The sequence below is a fragment of the Ornithodoros turicata genome, chromosome 1 (genome assembly GCF_037126465.1).
Source record: "Ornithodoros turicata isolate Travis chromosome 1, ASM3712646v1, whole genome shotgun sequence".
Taxonomy (NCBI): domain Eukaryota; kingdom Metazoa; phylum Arthropoda; class Arachnida; order Ixodida; family Argasidae; genus Ornithodoros; species Ornithodoros turicata.
The window spans coordinates 22,042,840-22,066,665 of record NC_088201.1 but is presented as its reverse complement, the minus strand read 5'-3'; the positions used below and the strand labels follow the sequence as shown (position 1 = coordinate 22,066,665).

Genomic DNA, 23,826 nt, shown 5'->3' with positions numbered 1-23,826 from the left:
GAACCCGGTGGTGGTTGTGATGATAACAGCTTGCCTTATCTTTCTCCTGTAGGTCTCACCCTGTGCAGTCTCAGACATGTACGCAACCAATCATGCACCCATTCCGTGGTTCCACCGTCGTCTTGAAACTTTCTGCTACCAGGGTGCCCTTTGAGAACTCCAAAAATGTGAAAATGCGAAGCTGCTAGATCGAGGGAATATGGTTTTGGGAGATATTCAATTCGAAGATCGTGGATGACCCCTGACCCTGCGATAGGGCTCTTCAATCTTTTTAGCGATACGAGTATGTTACATATAAACCGGAACGCGACTTGTCGCAATCGGTTCATGGTCGGTGGAAGTACACCTTGAACTACAGGAACACATTGTGCAAGCGAAGAAAATTTATCTTTTTCCGCCAACGGAAACGCTGAAATGTGTTTGTCTCGTCCTTGTGCTCCCAGTCTCGGGTTATTTCTTCGTTTGCAATGTACCAGCTCGCCTGCATCCTAGTACTTTTGCCGATATTACACCGTCTTCGGATCTGAGGGCGACAAAATGGCGGAGCGGGACTTCGAAAGGACACGCATTATGTAGAGATGCGTCCAGCACGCATGGACTTCTTAGGGTCTGAGGTTTTCCCTGGGTTTTCTCGAAGACTTTCCAGACGAATGTCGGCACAGTTTCCCCTGAAGTCGGCCCAGGACGCATACTATAACCCCCCACTCCTCCCTGCTGTCCTCTCTCCATCTGTCCACATCTGTACGCCGCTCATAGCCACAGTTGCTTCGCGGCGCTACCATGGAATAAAAAAAACTTATTAGTCCCGAATGACACACTTTGCATTCCGACACAAGCGATGGTATCAGATGTGTGTATCTAATAAATGATGCTCGGACGCGAATGAGTTTACCCGTATTGTTGTCCATCTGCCTACACCTCATGGTCAGGAACCTAGCGGTAGTAACAACGGCAAGAAAAACAATGGACTACAAAAATCTCTTCGCACTTATGCAGAATATCGATCTGGTATAAATGTTAGCCATTCCTTACATGAGCCGGTGACTGTAAGTGGCAATCATAACAAAATTTTCGAGCGAAAGTAATTTTAACAGAAAGGAAAAAACGTGACATCTTCCGATATTCCTACAGTTATCTTTGCAACACGACTAAATACATTGTAAATTTAGGGACCGTTGACGAACCGCAACAAGACAAACACTCCAGTAGATAACCTTTATCCGTAACGCGATGGTCTCGTCCACGGTGGTCTCGTCCTCGCAGGATGAACCCGAATTCTCGTTTCCTCCATCGCGATCTATACATGGGTCTGTTACCACTTAATTTATTACGACTGTTTTTAATCTCACTGGACACACGCCCATCATAAGTGACGCCATCTGACGAGCTTCCTCCATAATGCAAACTAGGCGTGCCTCCCCTGGCCAAGGAGTCACAGACAGGTGCTGCTTCCGTTGCCCGACGGCAACCCCGCCTATCTGTATATGCGTCGAATAGCAGACAGTCCCACCCTTGGGACATTTTGATGCATATGCACTGACGTAGGCAGGATGGCAATGCTAACGTCAGGCGACTTTCCACAAACTGACATTTCCTGACATGGGCTCCACACCTGAACCTTTGTGAGGAAGGGTATCGAATATTTATTAATGCTTCCTCAAACCAAGCAACGACAAAAATGTCGCTGCATTTTCGTTAGCCATCTCATTAGCCACTTGCCAGCTTCCCATGACAGCACCATAGTGCTGAACCTATTACTGAACAATGTTGCACTGAAACACTGCGCGAGGCAGAGGAGATACCACAAAAGCAGCTTTCTGTCCGTTTGATAGATGAGCTTCGAACGATCACACTAACAAATCTTCCGTTGTCCTTCAAAAGCTTGTAGTAGGATATAAAGGCTACAATGTTAGAAAACGTTGTGGACTAGGAAAACAGACATATTCCTCTGCTGTTACCAATGTGCAGTCCCCACGTATCACTTGGTGCTTCAACAAGGAAACCTGGCCGTTACATACGGAACAATACCGAGTAGCGTTAACTACTTGCGAAATCTCCCCACTTCATCGTCAAAATATAATTATTGTTGTTGTTGTGAAATCTCAGTTCCTATACACAAACAGAGCATACACGAAGCAGGTGATGTTATACTCACTGGCCATCTCAATTCTCGTACGAACAAGGCGCACGAGTGATAGATACTCAATATTTGAAGATGGAGCAACTTTGTTACGCATCTGACACATCTAGCTTTTTGGTATACAGATTTTTACCGAGGAAACCTATCAATTCGGAAAGTATTTTCATACCCTCGCTATAAGACTATCGGGCGAGGGATACCCTGTTCAAAGCTTAGAGGTCGCACGAAAGAGCTATCAAATGAGCAAAATGTCTTTATCGGGAATACTTAGGACGAATACTCTAGCAGAAGCATGCGAAGCTTAGTAGATCCGATATTCTCTTTCCACATCATTCCTCAGTGCACTGCACAGTGAAGGAATTAGCTGGCGTACGTCCATTTCTCCTCTGTCGCAATCACTCGCAGGTTATATAGAGCACGGTGATAGCAAGCAACGAAGCTAAGTGCACAGCATGCGTGGTCTGGGTCAGCCATATCAGCCACCTTCTCGGTCTCTGTTTGCGCCGTTCCTGATGTGCTGTATTTCGTTCTATTGCGCAACTCCTCACTCCTTTATTCACGCTTTCTTGAGCGTTAAAACAAGAATCTTCTACCGTTGTTTCGCGTATATATCACCTGTATATGCCAGTCAACATGCCTAGTGACCGTTACAGAGAGAGACGTCATATACCCCTGCGGCAGACGTACCGCAGGTCTTCTTGCAATGACCAAGAGACCGCACAGACGGGGCCCAAGTACGGGTTATCCATCCCTCTCGCAGCGTCGGCAGCTGGGGTAATGCGTGCACAGACCGTAATTTTATTTCTGTGGGCAACGTCCGACCTCGTCTGTCGACAGCAGCGGCTACGTGACACTGTCTGGCATGGATGTACAGCGATGAAAAAAACAAACAAAGAAAACCGGATCAAACGTTAACATTACTGTGCGCGCAAAGAACCCCGGGGAAGAAGGCAGTTCGTGTTACGGATTCATTCGTACGCCACCAACACGGCATCCGTCACAACGCTATCCACGTTGTCCGCCTAACTAATCTATACTGCGTGCGATATTTATTCGGTTCACCTATCTTCTTTGTCTTGATATTAGCAATATGCCAAGGAGCTTCACCGATACCGCAACCCCCTCTAAATGATTCCTTCATAAAATGTACCTCATCGTGGGAACGTTGCGAGATGCCCAATATGATACGTGGGCAGCGTGCTAATAAGTTCTTCCAACATTCGCACCAGACTTCTTCTCTCAATACGGCCAGCAATTACGTGTAGATCTAAAACTGATGCTTCATCAACGCTGACGCATCTTCCAATTACAGATGCTAACGTGGGCTGGTGAAATATTCACGCTGCATAAGACATCTTCGTCCCCTATATGGCTCTGCCGCTCGCCAACAGTTTATTCTGAGATTCATTCCCACTTAAGTGCGTCTATGAATTCAGAAATGCTGTAACGTGCTTGCGAAACGACGGTAGTCCAGTTTTGTGTTGCGTATAACGTTGCAAAATTACTTTTTTGCAGCGGTTCTTCGAAGCTGCTACAAGAACCGCAAACATTTCGAAATCAGCAGGCACAGCCTGCTGTTTGTCCTGAAACTACTCCCTCACAAAATTCCCCCCATATGCAACAACAACAACAACAACAAAGAAATCGTGACTATGGCATGGGGTGATTCACCACTGGAGAGCAGTACACTACCCCACTACACGCGAACATTAGATGTGAGATATGAGAATAAAGTTAAAGTTGTCCACTGGCCCCTCCATATGCAACGTGCATGACGCCTATCGATAAATAATTACTGCATGATCGTTGTTAACACATACACATGGGAGGATGATGTGACGAATTTAACAGATTTTCGTCTTGTGCGATTGTTGTTGTTGTTGTTTTTTTTTTGTTGTTGTTGTTGTTGTTTGTTTTTTTACCGACGATATGATGATCCAACGAAAACTACACCCAAATGAATTCCATATCAGTAGTATCCCATCAACTGTACCCGTGTTACAGCAACGCAAAAAGTTACGTCTCCTCTGAATTTCCCAGTGTTGCAACTGTAATGTAATTATTTCTTCGGTAATGGACACATCCCCGACAACAAATGCATGCTTCTCCGCGTATTTTTCGTCCACGAAACCGCACGAAGAATCCATGTGAGCACTCCTTCAAATGTGCCAGATAACGGAGTACAATTTATTGTCCCAGACACGGCGGCGAACGAAACGTCCCTGAAAGACCGGATGCATTTTTAACTGGGTGGTCGCAAGTGTAACAATAGTGTCGCCGCCGAGACAAATGAGCCGCCTGCGGGAGTGAAAAATGAGGCGAAATACGAAGCCGATCGGTTGAGGGAGGCAGGCGAGACCTCAACGCCAGAATTTCTCCTCCTGCTGAAATATTTACCTCACCCTCACGAATTCTCATGGCGGAGGTATCCGCTAGAGAATGTGCCGGGTGGAATGTAATTCCAACACCGAAATACGCGCCTCTCCACAACACCGGAGCATATTATGACTTTGGGGGGAACGCGCCATGCATGGGTTGTCGACACAGCTTCCTTCCTTCAGGGTTACCTCGCAGTTGTAATGCGTCTGGTAGATGTAAACAGATTGCACACGCTGGAATGTTGTCAGAAAGGGGACCCTTTTCGGCGCACATACAGAGACGAAAACGAGACTGCTAACTTCACCACACTAAAATACTGATTACTTTCGTGTGACGTAAGCCGAACGGCGGCGATTACCCCCGAGGAAATCCGCCAAAAAAGGAAAAAGCCTCATTATCCCCAGTCGAAAGCGAAACGAGCCGATATATTATTGCACACACTTTTTCCTATGCCACCTTGTGCATGACGATCATACCCCCCCATGACCACGGATCGGAACTGGGAGTATAACAATCCAACTTGGTGTGGAAATAAGGTGGACGCCGTCTTCAGCGAAGAAGATCTACGCATTCATTCGTTCCATTTAGTACACGAGGAATTACGCATTTATTAGTCACCCGTAACGTGTGAGAAGTACGCTTTATACAGTCGGGAACCTTGTTTCGCAGACAGGCACTGCTATTTCGAAGCCATCGTTGAAGCCGTCCGTTCTGGCTGACCTTTCCTGTGAAAATAAATAGATCCCCCCATCATTGAAACTGATAACCGAGGAAGACAAAAAAGGACACGCGCCACGAGTGCATACCATCATCAGCGAAAAAGCCTAAATGTGTCTCAGCGTCAGAACACGCGTTCGTGCCGTTCTGTTTGTTAGCGCCAGCCGTTTCGCTTTCCTGTATAGGTACATCGCGCATCTCTTAGGTATATCGTCTTGGAGTGGGAAACATGTAAGAGTAAATGGGTAGAGTACGCAAAAGTCTTGTACTTGAGGCAGCGTAGTTCACGCGAACGCCATGCCGATGCCGCTTAATCGGTAGCATGCCAGACCGGAAATCACGGATTCGACTCACGGCGCCGGTACACGTTCCGGCTTTTAAGGGTATAGGGCGGCCTCTCAGGCTAACAACAAAAGTGAATAAGTACAGATTATACATACCAAGCGAAAGCGACCGAATTTGGAACAAATCACGACGAAATGATCAAATCGCGCAATTCGCTGTCGGCGTGTAACGAACCCAGACAGAGAACACTCGAAGGAGACTGTCAATACGTCGTTGCCCTCCGACGTGCTCGGCTCTCGGGGGAGTTGAAACAAAAGATTCGAGTTCCATGCTGCGAAAAAATCGATTCGGCTGGCGTCTTCCAAAGCCGTCCCAAATGGCACTAATTGTCGTTTAGCTGCAGTGCCAATGTCGGGATTTTCTGCATAACTTAAAATGGTTCGCACTCTCCGTTAATCTATACAGCCAGCCCCAATAAAGCGTGCTGAAATATAACAAGAGTTTTTAGTTCATGATGGCGCAATAGGCCAGTGACTCCTCGAGCACTGAGGCCGAGTGACACTCAAATGTTGTGGAACTGATGTGTCGTCGTTCAACAAAGTGTTTCGGCGGCTGCCCGTTCGCACGTTGTAAAAAATAGTCCGGGGCAGCTTGAGACAGTCTTTATTGTGTGGCTAGGCATGCGTGCTCCGCACCAGTACTTACAGTGGATATAGCTGCCGTTCAATATGTTTCAAGACAGAGCGCAGCTTTCGTTTCCCAAGCTTCACAGGCTTGGTTCCTTGTGGACTCGAGGCGTGAAACAGTTTCATGTTTCAGTTCCACGGACCGGCGGCGATGTGAATATTAACCTCATGAAGTCACGTGATATATGGAGGAAAAGAGAGACAAAGCTCCGCTTCTCTCCTTTCAACAGTATGTTGTTCCAGCAAACCCACTGTACTACACGCAAGAAAGAACGTTATCTATGCATTACGAGAATGATGATGATGATGATGACGGTAAGGATAATGAATCAAAGAACGCACAGATAACATTCTCTTGTATGAAGTTTTCAGTAATGTTAGAATAGAGGTATACAAATAGGGCATGGCTATCCACGCATAATTTATAATGTGCCAATTTAGGTTTCATTCCTTTCCATCTTTCTTCTTCTTAACACTAGCAAAACTTTACGAACATCTAATCAGCCTCGATTAGCCGGCACATCGAACCTGACCGTTGTCCTATATACCGTTGACCACTTTTCTCAAGAGAACTTCCGAGATTTTCTATATACATCTCCTAGACGTTATACGCTTTAACGAGAACGACGATCGTAAGAGAGGGTTTCGTTACATCGCAAATTTAAACGAAAAAAAAAACGATCCCATCTATTTTTGCGAGGGGAAAAAAGGAAGTAACAATCAGTGGGCAAAACCGGGCGGACGCCAACGGCAGTCTTTGTGCACTGTATGTGGTGCCTGTTACCCTTATCACGAGTCGTTGCACCCTGGGTTTAGGAAGGAAGGCAGAAAACGCCATTTACGCCGCTCCAGCGAAAGGTGCCGATACGAGCCGGTCCAATAAAGTGAGCGAGTATACACTCTAATCCGGAGAAATAAATCGGGCTCGCCCGGTTCGGAGAATGAGGCACACGATCTTCATTTTCGGAAAACGAGCGTCCAAATGGAGCATTTCACTGTGATATTACACCACCGCACAGAGTGGTGACTCCACAACCACGGCGGCAGATGTGCTCTTTTCAACAGGCTCACAAAACGTCTACACAGTGGAAGATCGCGCCAGTTTGTACGAGTATATCGACTTTTACTTCTCAGTGCCAAGGGCTTCTACCGTAACCAAATTAAAATGGTTTGCGTACGAAAAATTCGAGCAGCGTGCTCCGTCTGGGAGGCAAGCAGTCTCATTGGATTTATGAATTTACCCTTCAAGCGGTGCAGTTTTGCAGATCCGGCTTCTGCGCCCGTACCGTGAAAAGTGACCAGCTTTCCTGATTGATACTAACCGTTAGATTCGAGCTTTTCGTTTGTGCACTCGCCATACTCCTGCTATCATTGTGGCGTGTCACACATGTTCGAGATTTATTGTCTGTCAACACTCATACGAGCCGAACAACCGTTCTTCAAGGTGGATGCAGGCTATGTAGAGCATGTGTTGCTGACGCAGTGTATACCATCTACCGTGCCGCTCCTGGAGGGCATCCTGTTTTCACATAATGGACAGTATAAAATCTACTTGTTGCCGACCATCAGTTAAGTTGAGTTATTTCACGTGAAATTCGCCATACACGCGTCTACCATTTTCACATGGTAGCACATTCCTTGTTTATATTCGGGCAAAGTCATTAGTGAGTTTTAGTGATTTACGCTATCGCCTTTGCGTTCGTAAAGAATAGCGTGGTGGTTCTGCGCAATGCGCGAAACTCTCTTTTTGTTTTGCGCGTGCGCAGAACCACCAACGCCATCCCTTACGTACGCAAACGCGATAGCGTACGATGCACTAAAACTCTTATTAGCTGTGATGGGATATGCAGACAGCCTGTATATGAGGGCGCCCTGTTGCAGACATATCCTATACAGACAGCGGTCTATAAGATAAGCCATACTCCAATGGAAAACCGACATTGCCAGGCTGTCAAAAGACTCCTTGGTGGTAGACGCATTAATGGATCAATCATTTGATTAATCACTGACTGGAAAGGCACAACATGCATGCGGAAATGTTTGGCTATAGCCGTGGCTCGTTACTCGCGTTTAAATATAGAGGGTCGCTTCGAAATTGCAATTCGAGATTCCATGAAGCGCCTGAAACCCACACACTCCCACTCAATATCGTTTGCATCTCTGCCGGAGCTATGAAGCATTGGCTTTCAGCCAGGAATACTTCGCAAACACCCTCACTGCTTAAGTTACCTTTGGCACTCCCAAGAACACGTGTTTTCCCTTGGTATTCTTGTCCACACGATCAACTGAGAGTCACCGTCTGCCGTTAAACATGTCATTACAGGTGTATACACAAGTGTGGCAGCCAAACTATCCGACATCTTCAAGATTTCTTCGGCCATGACATTCCCTGAATATGCGCTCCCACGATGAACGCGCGAAGAAGAAGAAGAAAAAAAAAGGCAGCAATTAGTGCTTCGAGAGTCGACGAGAGACGCGTTTATCCGCTAACTGTAAACCGTAGACCGCCGTACACGTAGACATGTTCACCGTATACATGATGTCACCGTCTTCTCCCTAAAACTAACCACCTGAAGATGAAATGTTTGCAGAAAAAGTGACGGGGAGCTGCCCTATGGATGCTGGATGGTATATGCATGGCTAAGGGTTGCTTTGCTAGTAAGTCTGAGGTCCAAGCTACACTCTAGCTGCCTGAGAGTCGCCTGTATTCCCGTTCGAGATGATTAATTCCTTCCCATGTGAAATCAGGAAAACAAACAAAATACGTACATAAAGATCAAAACATTCGTACTCCTATACTGCGTTCTGCCAAGTTGTATTGGTAAAACAAAGTATCTGCAGCCACACTTGGCGTATTTTACCACCATAGTCGGGATGAAACATCCACACGGAAAGAAACTGTTATTGTTGACAATGGCGCTTGAGCAGCAGTGCAACACAAGTCTCTCTCTCTCTGTTTCATGCAGATAATAGAGTATTTACTTTTTTTTTTCTTGGGTACGTCCCCATGCCGCATTTTACCCCAGGTATAAACCGATAGAACGATACTTCCCTTACGAACTACCCTTCTAGATGCCTATAACTTCTGACGGTTTGCACTCACTCGTCTAATTTGACATAAACGGGGTCATTAATTAGTCATGGCCTGGACGTAAATCATTTATTCGGTTTAAAGCTCGGGTTCGCCACGAGAAGCGACTGTTCTGTGTCAAGCGGCCCCGCGCACTTTCTTTCCAAACGGGCATATCACCCCATTGTACTAAAGAGTTTCACCCAAACAGGTGGCGCAGCCGCAAAATCGATGCTAGGCACAAAGGGGAGAGGCTTTTAGATCCCATAAATCAGCCCCAGTGCTATGCAGGTACCTGCTCTGCTCCCACTGAACGCAGGGCATCCCTCCGCTCTAATGCCTGGCAATTTGGCTCACGTTTTGTACTAAGCATTCGCCCTGCACTCAGAAAATTCGCGTATCAATGGCATCATCGCAATGATGAAAAAAAAAGTTTGCACCAATAATGTGCATCCGGAGGACCCAACAGTTGATTAAATCTAGTATATGCGAGTCAGTAGAAAGTTTTAGTACATCGTACGTTATCGCCTATGCGTACGTAAGGGATAGCGTTGGTGGTTCTGCGCAGGCGCAAAACATAAAGAGAGCTTCGCGCATTGCGCAGAACCACTACACTATCCCTTACGTACGCGTATAGGCGATAGCGTACGATGCACTAAAACTCACTACTGACAGTGAGCGTCTTGACATGTTCAACCGCGTACCCGTGCGTGACAAGTTACATCATGGTGATCATACAAGAGCCAAATATTCTCACCGCTCCAGATTGTTACAGCAACTATGTGCACAGTTTGGGTAATGGGGGGGGGGGGGGATATCTAGAGCTAAAATACGCGGAGAGGATGGTCGGACGGACACGCTCCGAGCTACTAAAGCTCCCTATTTGCTATACATTACCGTATACACCTAGACGTAGCAGAATGTGCATTATCACTGCAACGTCTACTCCACTTATCTACGGCTCGGACTGTTTGGACGGTTTCGGCACAGTAATTCCCGCCGATGGGAAGCTCTTGGATACTGTATTCAAACATGACCGTTCCTGTATTTGTTACAAAAAAGTAGGATATGGAATGCAAGTTGACGCGTGGAAGACAGCAGTTGACCAAAAAAGTCATCGAGTGCCGTTAGCGGGACTCGAACCCCACATCTCTCTGATCCGGTCAGGTGTGCTACCAATTACACTACGCCGACATCGCGCTCTGTAATTACGTTGTGGTGGTGGGGCTTAAATGTTGTGGTTGTCTTAATTGTTCGTTCGGCCTCTGCTATCCACGATAAGTCCACGCGTGTGCTTTACATCTGCTTTCTATTTTTGTTTCAGTGACAATAAATTAGTGTTTCGAGATCTGACAGCTTGCCAAGTGTGCGCGCTCTCTCGTTATGCGAGCATTTCTCGCGACCAAATGTAGCATTACGACACGCTGTCCGATAAAGGCGATAAAAACACCGTTCCTATTCTTCGCCTTCCTACCAGTTATAGTTCCCTGCTTCTATTCTGTTCCCGTGTTTGTATTGGAAGTGCGGCACTGCGGATGAAAATCACTGCAGAAGGGACATCGTGTACACCTAGAGCTAGACCAACATTCCCCTGAAAAATTCGAATCTACGAAAATAACTGTTACGTCCAGAAGCGGGTGCGGTTACAAGCGCACCCGATAATCCTGATTTGCGGTTAGGAATTGAACGGTTTGATATCGACGCGGCTAAAATACGGGTAAAACCGCGCGCGTCCGTGGAGCGCGCGGACATCCGCATTTTAACCACAAATAAACATTACTGCCTGCGCCGAAAGCCTCTAGGTGGAGCCGCAATTGAGAGTATTTAAATGGCTTCAAAACTGCGTGTCCAAGTGTGTCATCAGTTGCGTTGCTGTTACCTTTCACTGCTACTAGTGGACATCTGCGGTGACAAAGTTCATGAGAAGTTTTATGCTCAGAAGTAACGTTTGCCACGTAATGTCTGCGTCATGCATATATTTTTCCTATTGATGCAATGGTCGTCGATGTGCGGATATACTCGACGGTTGTGGACGTGGTCGCGGATCTTACGTGCGCGGGTCCCTTCCGGATGCGGATACTGTCAGTGTTATCCACGCTCACCCCTAGTTATAGTGATTGAGTTACAGTTACTCTTTTTGAAACGTAACTAGTTATCGCTACGGTTGCCACAGTTATAAGAAAAAATACCGAGGGTAAATGCAACTCTCAGAAATGATCAACGCAGAGCGTCGTGCGGACATACATATGTGAATCTCTTTGTTTTCCCAACTTTCAGTTTTCCTGTACGCGGTGGGCTGCAAGTTTCGTGAACATTTAGTCACGCTGGTGCGGGAGCGGCTTCCAGCGTGCCATATCTACAGTCTGCACGATGCAAGCGCTGGTTGTTTTGTCAACAAAAGCCTTTCAAGGACACCGTTCGACGACTGTATATACGAAGTAGATGGCGGAGACTGGGAACGTGACAACTCCACTGAGAGTGTTTATTTCTGCTAGTGAAACCGACCCCAAACAGAGAATTTCCCATGGGTCCTAACAACAGCACGGTGGCTCCGTCTAGTGGTCACATTAACCCTCCACGTATGTGACGACGAAATTCGTGGGATTCCTGGGTTGGAAAAGGGTTGAAAGCTTCACGCAGCCGGTGCGAATGGAGGTCCAGGTAACTCAGAATGTAACATCCAGTTCAGCTCGCATGTCCCATATTTTCTGGCTATATACCATTGGAGGGAACAACGATACGACAATAGGAACGCTCCCGATTGGAGAATATGGCACTACCTGCCCATGTTACACGGACAGCCGTTGAAACCAACTGCCTTGAAAAATGCGCGTAGCGCCAGCATGCGTGTATCATGTCAACCTGTCAAGCAGCATTGGATTCAATGCCCTTTTAGAAGTTGACACATTACACGCTTGCTGGCGGTACGCGCGTTTTTCAAGGCAGTTGGTCTCAACGGTCGTTGAAAGCAGGAGTATAATAACCAAAAGAGGTAGCTGGTGGTAGCCAAGGTCGTGCTGAAGACTGAGAGGTGGTGGGTTCGAATCCTACCACCGGCTGTGCTATCTGAGGTTTTCCGTAGACTTTCCAGACGAATGCCGGCACAGTTCCCCCTGAAGTCGACCCAGGACGCGTACTAACCCCCCACTCCTTCCTGCTGTCCTCTCTCCATCTGTCCACATCTGTACGCCGCTGATGGCCACACATGCTTCGCGGCGCTAACACACAAAAAAAGTTACTCTAGCTATTCAGAAAGGCAACTAGTTACAGTTACAAGGTACTTGTACCTTATAGTTACTATCCAAGACTGCTGATAAGCGCCTGAATTCTTCAAGGCGGTTCGCCTTGGCTATCTGAACCGAGATCTTGCTTCCAGCGGCCGATAAAACAGCGCCCTAAAATGCCCATGTGATGCAACACACAGAGCCAAGTATTCCGACCCAAGACAAGCAAAAAAAAGTTTGGCCCCGTCTGCGGACAAGACATTTTTCTTCCTTTATGACTCACGCGATATCACTATCACCGGGACTTGGAGCGCGTCAACATCCTCTCGGATACCATTACACCGAATAGAAACAATGGCATGACGAATAAAATCTATAGTTACGCCAGACACGCAGTATTATTCTTCGGTTGCGCAACAGCTACAGTCGAGGTGCTGCGGTGCGATTTCCGGGTGATCGGTATAGAGAAAGGACCCAATATGCAGATCTTGGAAGTCGGATGTCAGCTATCTTTTTCGGTCCGCACCAGTAGCGTAGGCAGAAAAATATTTCGGGATGGGTTCTACCAGAACTTGGGGGAGAGAATTTCACCCTGGTCTTCCCTCTCCCAAATGCACCAGCAAAGCTACGATTTCGGGGGGGGGGGGGGGGGGGGGGTTGAATCCTCGAACCCCCCTTTGGCTACGCCACTGGTTCGCACTTTACTGGTGGCTTATGTGTTTCGTGACAAAAACGAGATCGGAGGGTTGTTCACGATAACAGGTATTAGCGAATTTTATAGTGAATCGTTTAATCAAACGGTTCGCGAACGGTCTTGCCACGACCCCAATCAGATGATTACGTTCTGAGTCACTTCCCCTTCGCATTGGTCATCCGGAAAACCGTCCGCGAACCGTTTCAGAATAATAAAAAAAAAAAAAAGAAGAAAAAAACGATTCACTAAACCTCGCTATTTTTAGTAAGCACCCTACGGAGACAGTACGATAAATGGTGCTGCCAAATCAAAGATCAGCAACGTGATGTCACCCACTTTGAAGGAGTAGTCGACTGGCTTATCAGTTTCAGTAGGTCGGAACTGTGTTCACGATAACGGTTCCGAACATATACGGTAAGCAAACAGCCCTATTCCTTTGACGGGGGTGACATCACGTTGCTTATATTTGATCTGACGGCTTCATTTTTCGTATCGTTTTCGTAGAGTTCTGATCTAGCAAAACTCCTTGTTGGTTCCATAAGCACGATAAGTCAATCATCATGACATTGCGTTGATGGGCTTGGATCTGCCTGCTGTCCCTATCGTATTATTTCCCTCAACTAAAGCCCCCTATTGGGAGACACAGGCTACTCGGAAAATAAATACACTGGCACAGAGTACATATACTCCAAATAATGCGACGCGAAAATAAAATAGGGTAACGCACGAATCAATTCCCGTTTCGGAGTGAAGCTTAAAATAACATGGAGATTGTGGCTCCGAAAGTGTGGAGTCGGCTACTCCAGCTCACTTGTACCACTAACGGGTGGTTAATAGCATACACTACCAGGAGTCGGTGGGTAAGGTTAGGGAATGCATCGTTTCTTCCATAATTTTCTTCCCTACACCTCACCCTGAAGGTACTGAGTGGCTCTCACTGACCTTCCATGTCCAAGTATATGACGTCTTCCGAAGCCGATAAGAAAGCTGCTTCAGAGAAGCAGCATGAAACGCGATAGGATGCCCATGTTTATGCACACACGCTTTCTCTGCGGTCTACAAGCAACCTCGAAAGGTTAAACAAATGGGTCCGTGAAAGATATGCCACGCTCAGCCGCTTTGCAGTGATCCCACTGTGTCATCTCACAGCCTACTGCTCGGTACCGAAGAAGTATGCCACACCTGTTGGACTTATTTTGAAGCGCACGTGAAGAGTGACGCCTCCGGCGTACAACGTATAACGTGCTGCGGGAGCAGCGTCGAAGAATCAAAAAGAGGTCGACTTTGTTGAATTAGGTGCTGATATGGAAGTCAAGTAAGAGCTGCGCGCGAATATTTAGCCAAGATTCAATTTTATTTTCTTGGGGCAACAGCCTGCCGCCAGTCTACGACTTCTCTGACACGAAAAAGCTATTCGCCTGTCTCCTCCTCTCTCACAGAGTCGTGACACCCGCTTTAACCGTCAGTGGATTCGTAGACACGTATTCAAAGGTTGCCAACATCAAAGCAACGCCACATGCGACGACTGAAGCGTGGGGAAGTTCTGCCGGAAACTCGCAACTCGTGACAGAACTCGGGCATATCTGTGGCAAATACACAGTCCGCCGAGCTGATACTTGATAACATCCTCGTAAAAAGCAGCAGATCCACCACGCAGAAAGCAATTCCGACGGCCACGGGCAGCGTGCCGTTAAGGGACGTTGTCGTCAGACAGTTTCCAACGTAAGAGCGTTGTAAGCGTTATATTGAGAGAGAACAATATCCGCTGCTGACCAGTCGCTTCTCCAACCAGAATGGCGAGGGATGTCGCGTAGATGCGAAAACATCTCGTTGTACTTTTGTCTGCAGCAGTATACGGTCGCTATGACAACGGGGGAGCCGCAGACGACGTCGGGCGTCTCCATTTGCCGACAAGAAGATATAAATAACGGCAGAGACTATATTTTAAGAAGCAGCACGCGAAAGGGGGATGGAATTATCGTGTGGTGAACATTAGGTGCCCTCCCGCGCAAAGTGGTTGTGAGAGTTGCTTCGAGCGCGCTTTCAGCTTCAGGTGTTGCTCATTCAGAGCTCCGGGATCGTGTTGCTGGTTGCATAGTCTTTGGGGGTCACGATATCCTACAATGTGTCAATCGATTAGCTGTGATTCTCAATCGAAAGTAAATATTCCCCGCTCCGAAGATTTTCCCTCCTTTAGAGAGACGTTCTCAAGAATATGCATGCAGCTAGAGGGCGTTTCTGTACGTTTATTCCGCTTAGTATGTTGCTTAACACCCCCTGAGGTGTTGGGGATATCACTTCTCAAGGTACTACCTTGCTACCGCAAAGTGCTTCACACCCCTAGAAGGTGCTGCCACCTACACTTAATGGAGTTACCTGAAACTGCAAAAGGTTTCACTACATTACTAAACACTCTTTGTCATTGCCAGTTTCACCCAATGTGGAAATTTAGCCATGTCAGGAATGGAATCTGCGAGCGTCAGTGTGCTACCGGAAACCTGCGGTTTGTCAAGCGCGAGGCACTCATGGCAGCGTCGCGTTACGGTTGGGAGCGGCACTCGACACGCTGTGGATTTGCACCGAGAGTGGCTTTACGACAGAAGGTATTCACAAATGTGGGAAGACGGATCTAGCGACTGTCAAAATGTGCGGCAGTGTTACAATAACGTGCCATTCGCGGAAATTTGATGCAGGATTCATGGTTCAGTGTCCTGAAACATGCAGGTTTGCGTTTATGTTTGTACAGCTGGTTACGGCCAGAAGGTCTCGCTCGGAATACCAGTCGGACGCGAAAAAAAAAACACAAAAAAACACGCAAACTGACGAAACGGAAATCAAATTAATTGCTCCCGAAACAATGAAATGAACATATTCATTAGAATGCCGAACAAGTGTAACGATACATTATAGAGCTCTCGATATTTTCCTTGCAATCGGTATTTGTTTGCATTTGTTTCTGTTCCCAATTGCTGCTTCTGTTCGCTTGCACCCAATATGTACTCGCACTCGCGAGAAGCGCTGAAGCAGAAAGCTGTATTCATCATGTCGTCCCAAATGCGTGTAGTTCCTCAAAGTCATCCCACATAATGCCATTCTAGATATTTAAACGTTGTACACAATAAGAGACAGAGGCAAACGTGATTATGAAGGAATGATTTGTTGTTGTTGTTCACTGTATCCACAAAGTGCACAAATATGTTCACTGATTTCTGTGTTCTCAGCTGTTAATAGCCTTTGCGCCTTTTGCACTGGCACTTGCAACCCCGCACACCCTACGCGTGTTCACTGCGGCATTGCTATAGTTTTTCGATTTCGTTTACATAAATTTCTTTATCCAAGCTTTCTAACTTGTTATCACCGATTCTGCACTCACCAAGCGTCGGTTAGTTTCGTGATTATTTGCTGCGACATTGAATCCCCTAGCGGATTTAGGAGTGGATTTATTTACAAACTGACATAGAACTATTTGTTAGAAATAGCCCGAGGCATGCAAAATAGCCTTGATTTTTGTGCTTATGTAGTACAGTCAAAATTATCGCAATTACTAGTTGTATTACACTTCCATGTGCCTGAATGCGCGTATGTTTTCGTTTTCTTTTGTTTATTAAGTCCGCCATCTTGGGAGCGAGGGCGAGTATATCATGAGATCGCAGATATGAGCGATACGGTGATTTCTCGCTCGCGCTGCCGATTTGTCACGTTCTCACCGAGTGGCTCGCCAGGTTCGGAATACTCGAGCGAGAAGGTGTGACATTTTCACGCTCTCGCGTATCAAAATCGCTCGTTTGAGAACGCAGCATTACACTGACCCAACAGCCCATAATACAACGCAGACCCTCGACTTCCTGCGGCTTTGGCAATTGATACTTTTATAGAAACCGTTGTTGACTGAACGCACTCCTCCTAATCTCGCATTCCGGTAACGCTTGTCTCAAGACATGAACGCTGAAAGGAAACTCCGCCTGCTCTTCGTGCACAAGGTTATGCTATTGCGCAAACAGGCTGCACACTAATCAGCGCAGGCGTACTCTGCCCCATAGCAAAACAGTGACTCACAGGCAGGCTAACTTGCTACAGCTTCGGGCAACGAAGCCGTATCGAGGAGATGTGTCATGTGTTGGGCAATTTGCTCACGTGTGTACTCTGTTTTCCAAAGCCGGACATGAGCCAATGCTGACTTCTTAAAGGCGACTTCATCACTGTTTATAGACACCACCGAATGCGTCTGACTGTACTCATCACCACCTCCCGAACACTTCCTGCTTCACAGCGCCATCTGCTGCAGACTTCTCGCGTAATGCCGCGTTGCCTGCGTATTCTCTCTCACTAAGTACCGTCCTTTGGTAGTCATGCACCAGCTTGTAAGCGCCCACCTGCTCCTTTCAATCACCGAATCGCGTGGAAATGCATAAACGAACGGTTGCACACACTGGACGCCGACTGTCGTGATCTAAAAGGGGGGGGGGGGTATACTGTCCGTGTCTTGTGGAACTGGGCACTATTCACAAAAGTTGATAACCAATGAGTCAAAATGAACGGACATGTTGCAAGAGTCTCACAGATGCCAACTTTTTTTACTTGAGCACCGTGATGCTGCATGGCAGTATATTTTGAAAATGTGCGATTTTATCGATCCTACCACTCGTGTTTTGTCAAGCATTGTCTGCGACTCGGAAGGCAGAGAGACCGCAATCGTGCCGATAATGCGGCGATAACAATGCTCCCGATAATGACGCTCAAGTTACAAACCCAGGTTTTAGGCCAGAAGGCAGAAGCAAAAAGAAACACGTGCAACGAGCAAAGGTCGCCATCCCTGACCGCATTTCCACGTAAAAAACCGAAAGCAAAAACCCACGGCATAAAGCGAAACCAGTTACGTAACTTACTCTTTTCCCCCCACGCTCGTCCGCTTAACCCCCACAGCAACGACGTGCATGCTTCTGCCCCCATCTGGTTCCCAAAGAGTTTGACGCCAACTCCCGCCGAAGCTTCCACTGGATACAGATTTACTTCTCGAATCTTTTATGTGACTTTCCACTCGGGATGCACCTTCACACTGTGGATTTATCCATGAGTAAGGTGGAGGTCAATTTCTTTATGGCAACTTCGTTAGTAGTACCACAGCCGTGTTCAACCTAAGAACGGCACGTTTAAGCCTGGCGTTGACAATATATTCCTGAGCTTGGGGAATAAGACAAATGGACAGAACACAAAACGAACAGCGCACGGCGAGCCTTGTCCTGTACTGTTCGTTTTGTTTTCTGTCCATTTGTCTTTTCCCTCAAGCTCAGGGGTATGTTGCTAACGTCAAATATACACCGGCTCGCTCACATATTGCTTTTATGTTCAGTGTTTAAGCCCTTACACTTGTTCGTATTGGCTGCCAGCAGCTATAGCCGCATCGCTCTGCGCCGCAACAGGTAGTGCGCCGACACGCGGCACCTGGTGGCGCTGCAGTACATTAACTCTGTTGGGGTTTATATCGTTCTTAGGTAGAACACGGGTATATTCGCCGATAACAACACATGTCAAGTCGTGTATAGTTGATACAGGGACCGCCCACCTGGAAGGGATCCTCTTAATCACGCTAATCTCTAAGCTGAGTTTCCTCATGCTAGTTTTTCCAGACGTTAGCAACGTTCTGCAAAGACAACATTGCCCATAAGACGCGATCATATCTGCTCGCTTCATGAAACGTTGCGCAAACGCTGTAAACTTCATCTCCCTAGTCCTACAGTGAGAATTGGGCTTATGCCAGCCTGCTGGCCGGCATCAGCCTCATCTCATCATCGTTCCTTTATGTATGTGTGTTTGGATACCTCTGCTGACAACTAACTTGTTCAGTAAATTTTAGCGTACCCATACACGTCGGTATCTGTTCAAATTCACTTCAAGAAAAATTCTAAAACTTGCAGTTAGCTTCGCTAATTATTTCAGTAAGTGGGTCATATAACTTTTGGTGCGCTTGAATATAAGACTCAACACAATACATTCAAAATGAGCATCTGAGCATTTTCAGTAGTGTGTCAGCGTTAATCGGATATCACGATAGGGTTACTTCGATCTCGTCTAGAAAACTCCATAGACAGAACGTTTTTGACACGTCACTCATTTGTCCTCCATATAAGGAAAGCGATTTGTTTTTAGCTTACAGTCGTTAAGGCAGTTCTAGGTACGATTTCTTGGTTTCTGAAGGCACGTAAGAACGGTGCTGCAGCCATTATTTAGCACCTGAAAAGCGTGAAAAGGAATGTGGTACGTTACGTCTTACGCTCATGTCTTGCATGTATTGCGTTCACGGACAAACAGCTACGAATACATATTAAAAGTGCCCTATCTAGCACCCGAAGGTGCCATTCTTAAGCGACTATACCTTCCCCACGGAACGTTCCACAGCACAAGAAACTAAGCGGGGTTTGCAGGCATGACGTCATGACACGGGAAGCAAAAGGCGATTGCGGGGCTCGTTCACACTGCGCATACCAAACCTCCGGCTCTGCAAGTCCAAGCTCCATCAGCGAATTTCAGGGGGATGGCTGCGAGGGAACGAGACATCCACTGGGGCTGCCAGATTAGGAAAGCCGCCTTGCGCAGGGATCTCACGTCCGGTCGAATCGTACCGACAACCGCGAGGCCCGAGGCGGCCATGCTCATTAAATAAACGGATGCCAGCTCCACGCTGTCCAATTGTGCTGTCCACAAGAAACGGGGTAGCTCCCCGCCGGGGGATACACGCAGATGAATAGCAACATATGGTGAATGCGTGTGCCCTGATGTTGTCCGGAGATTCCGGGCTCTGCCAGACAGTGCACGTGACCGCCCACAGTCCACAGCAGTGACGAGGAGTACTACCTGGCACTCTATCCATCCATTTGGTGAGTTTGCGTTTACGCGTTCTGCAAGCGGCGTTCCACCACACATAAGGAGACGATGATGATGAGGCTGATGCCGGCGTTCCAAATGGAACAAATGCTTACTACAAAGTCCGGCCGGCGCGCGTGAGAGAAAAACAATTGAAAAACGGTAGGTGGCGCTACGAGTAGAGGTGAGCGCGGATAACACTGACAGTATCTCCATCCGCAGGGTACCCGCGCATGTAAGATCCGCGACCACGCTAGTTGACATAGGAGGTGTATCCGCATCCTCAACCGCGCGGATATTGAGTATATCTCCGCACATTCGCCGGTCATGTTGTTCCTAGGAAGAAATCCCCATGACGAGAATGTTATGTTATACAAACGTTTTCACTTTTCAGCATACAAACTTTCTCAGGAATGTTGTGTCATCCACAGTTGCCCATTAAAATGCAGAGCAATGCACACACTTGGACACCATTTCAGATTCATTATTCGCGTGTTCTATATTATGGCCTCACCTGAAGAACGTCGACAGAGACACCAATGCTTATTTGCGGCTAAAATGAGCATATCCGCGCGCACCGCAGATGTGCGCGGTATTATCCGCGCGGTTTTATAACGTTATGTATTTCTATCCGCAAACCAGGATGTAGCGCGGTTCTAACACATCTATAGCTACGAAAGCTGGCGTGATAGACCAATGGATAGACACACGAACCAAAAAGTAGAAGTACGTGGTAGAAGCAGCAAAAATGGAGTGTACGTGTTGCGCAAGACTCGTGTCTGCATTCGAACGATATTCGAAGCCTGCTCTCACTTGCACTATAGCGTCAGCTTCCCGGTCCAATGCCAATTCTACAGCTGAGCCTCGTTCTATCTGTGTTTTTGAGCCACCATCTGTATGCTCCATATGCACGTGCTGATGACGAGGAGCTTTGTAGATTGGTGTGCATGACATAAATACGACTGCTAGCATGACGGCACGTCACAGCAGGCGTCCTACCTACTAATTGTAAACAGCAAAAGATCATTGGCTGGACAGGAAATATCCGAAAAACACACATACAGAGTTTAACAACAGACAGAAATTAGTCGCGGAGTTAGCAGCATGGACATCCGGCCCTTCAGCGTCCTCAAGGTGTTCGGTCCCTCACCCTGAGTCAGCTATCGGTCATTTCGCGACGTTGTAAAACATTCCATCGCCGTTCCAACTTTGATTGTTTGGTTTGAATTGATTGGAATGGCTTCAAGGCCAGCTGCACCACTCCACAAGCACATCACTCAAGGTGCGGTGCTTCGTTCCACCGAAGAACCTGAGTATCCAACTACCCTACCGGCATCATTCGCCACTGTTCTATCGGGCCCGAAGTACATCGAATTCTACTCCCGGCCACCTCCTGCCTTTCAGGATGTTCCTCCTCGGCATTTCTCTAACAACCCCCTTGGTGGTATCAACGCCGACCACAAAGTGATGATCCCCCTGTCCCCCACTCCTTCCTGCTGTCCTCTCTCCATCTGTCCACATCTATACGCCGCCCATACCCACAGTTGCTTCGCGGCGCTAACACGGAATATAAAAAAACAAATAAAATAAAGTGATGTGGCGTGGGAGACGATGAAGATGCTCATCTACAGCTCCGTGGTAATGCACATCTACTGATCAATGCTGTCGGCACTGTCTTGGACTGAGGCCACGGGTAGAGAAGCATTTAAGCACGTCCGACCCTCCAGGACATTTCGCCATCTCCGCGATCAGAACTCATATAACGGGACATCGCCTCCACTACACCCTGAAAGACATTGCTCGATAGCATTCGGCAAGCAATTCAGTATTGATTTCTGTAATATCCAACGTCAACACAGTGCCCATGAACGACATAAAATATTTACAGTTTGAGAAACACTTCGAGCACACTGAAGAAGACATTTCGTAGCCAAACCTCGGTCTCTTATAAGCATGTACACTGTGAACGTCCCGTACTGCAACGACTGCAGACAGAGAGAGCTTTTCCAGACAGCATGGGGACTGCTTCTCATCAATCGTCGCGACCTTTTGAGGGCGAGCTCCCTTTTCGACGACAAAGGTCAACAGCATAAAGAAAGAAATGCCTCGCAAAACTACACAACACATGGAACACTTTGCTCACCGACATCAATGCTTACATTGAAAGTGACTGGCTGCCGTAAACCCGAAAGCTTGAGCGCTCACTCGTGCTGTTTCGGTATTTCTGGAGCCTCAAACCATCTCGAGTTTCATCCCAGATGACACATGCCCCGCAGTAAAACTTGAAATCAAATTAAGAAAGGAAAGGAAGAAGCACTTTTATAGCAGTAAACTGCACGGACTTCGTGCGGAGGAGAGACTGCAGAATTTCTGAACCACCATAATGAACGCCCAGTACTGTTATCCTTATACGTATGCATTGCGTGTCTGCAAGAACAACTACCTGGTTCAGACGCTGTATCCATCAGATTTCGGTTCACTGCAGAGAGAGAGAACTGGACCACTGCCAGGCTACGAAGACGTCAAAGTGACGGAAATAATCGATCAAACGTACTCCAAAGGATGTCTGGAAGAAAACGTCGAACAATAGGACGACACTCATAGCGCCAAACATGACGCACCGCTTCCCGTTCCCTACAGCGATTCCCCTCGTTTTCTCCCCCCGAATATAAGTTATCGACACATTGTGGAAGAAAGCTACGCTTACGCGGCCGTGTATCGTCTGTTCCGCATCAATGTTTTTCGGCGTTTCTAGTGATTTGGAGTCAAACGAACGACAAAGCACATAGTAACCGTCAAACGTGGCAGAAACGGTCCGTTGACATGCCTCGTCTGTCGAAATGGTGTCGCGAAAAGTAATTTTACTACGGGTACCTCAAAGACCTCCGGTGAAAGATGATGAAAAAAAAAAAAAAAAACTTTCTTCCAGAGTGAAAGCTAATGCATATACGAGGTACCTCGTAGGCGCGTAGTGAGAAGGAAAACCGCTAATTTATACACGAAACGCGGGACTGTCATTCTGTCTCATTTTTCCGGAAGACCACAAACACGACCTTAACTTCCACGAAACAATTGTTTGCCAATAGTTGAAAATATACGGAAGGACTTAAAATTAATTTGTTTCATAGTGCAATGTAATTCTTGTCTTGTGCTCTTCGGAGCTGAACTTACTTGAACAAGTTTGGGGTTACAGTGCTCCCGTATTGATCTGCCATCTCTAGTGCAGGATCCTCTGCCAAAAACGCCAGACTCACGCTCTCTAATTTTTACGAGGTTTTCCCTAATTACGCAATAAAGAAGAGATCCAAGCAACATAATAAAATAGCAGCGCGCCCTTCCTCCATCCTTCCATTCTCAAATCTGCATAACTTAAAAAAAAAGTGCTCTCTCAGTGCACACACAAAATCCGCGAAATAAAATTTCGCGAATAATAAAGCCGACATAACCGCAGCCCAGGGAAGATCGATCGCGGCGCCCTCTCTTTTCGTCTTCCAAGTGCAGCAGGCCGAGAGTTTTGAGCCATTTCGGCGCCGCAATCATAAGCTAGCGAGCATATTATCTGTTACGCATTACATCAGCGGGGCCATTACAATTAAAGAGGGTGCCCATAATCTCCCCCTTCCCTTCTGCTGAGTTTTTTACGGTCCAGCACCGTTTATGGATTTATAGTACTCTGGGAAATGGACACTCGTTCGCCTAATACGAGCCATATGAGCCCCGTTTTAGGATTTGCGGCGCGCCCGCGAAGAGGTTGCAATAACTACAACCGT

At 47.1% G+C, this 23,826-nt stretch overlaps 1 protein-coding gene across 3 annotated transcripts in view; it reads right to left on the bottom strand.

The window, feature by feature from the left end:
• LOC135377631 (Krueppel-like factor luna) overlaps positions 1-23,826 on the bottom strand; it is a 199,729-nt gene that overhangs the window by 89,613 nt on the left and 86,290 nt on the right. The window lies entirely within an intron of this gene.